This window comes from Castor canadensis, chromosome 13 (assembly GCF_047511655.1).
Source record: "Castor canadensis chromosome 13, mCasCan1.hap1v2, whole genome shotgun sequence".
Taxonomy (NCBI): Eukaryota; Metazoa; Chordata; class Mammalia; order Rodentia; family Castoridae; genus Castor; species Castor canadensis.
Genome location: NC_133398.1, coordinates 76,308,180 through 76,308,659, shown reverse-complemented (window position 1 = coordinate 76,308,659; position 480 = coordinate 76,308,180). Strand labels below are relative to the sequence as shown.

General features: G+C 36.0%; 1 non-coding gene across 1 annotated transcript; it reads right to left on the bottom strand.

The window, feature by feature from the left end:
• On the bottom strand, window positions 1-106 carry LOC141415927 (U6 spliceosomal RNA). The gene has a single exon (XR_012440877.1). It is a non-coding gene; the product is annotated as a U6 spliceosomal RNA (small nuclear RNA).
• Between the last annotated feature and the right edge of the window lie 374 nt (window positions 107-480).

The window sequence follows — 480 nt, the reverse complement described above, 5'->3', positions numbered from 1 at the left end:
AAAGATATGGAGTGCTTCACAAATTTGTAAGTCATTCTTGCACAGGGCCATGCTCATCTTATCTGCATCATTCCAATTTCAGCATATATGCTGCTGAAGCAAGCACAAGGACACAGTTTTTGCAGAATATGACAGGCATTACTTTTCCTACCAAAGGATTCCTGCTTCTTAGGGGTTACCAGTAGCTGTTGGGAGTGCTAGTTTGAGTGAAGGAAGATATGAAGGAAATGAAAGTACAAATTCTAGAAATGAAAAAAACACATTTTCTCCTAAAAAAAAAAAGCAGCAGATTACATACTACTGAGTAGAATTGGTATACTTAAATGTAGAGCTGAAGGAATTATATGGACTACAGAAAGATAAAGGTATACAAAGTATAAAAGAGAGGATAAAGAATGTGGAAAATAGGGTAGGATGGAATGGAGTGTGAGTATGCACGAAATTTCTAAGAAAAAGAGAGCAGGTGAAAGTCTTCATTAA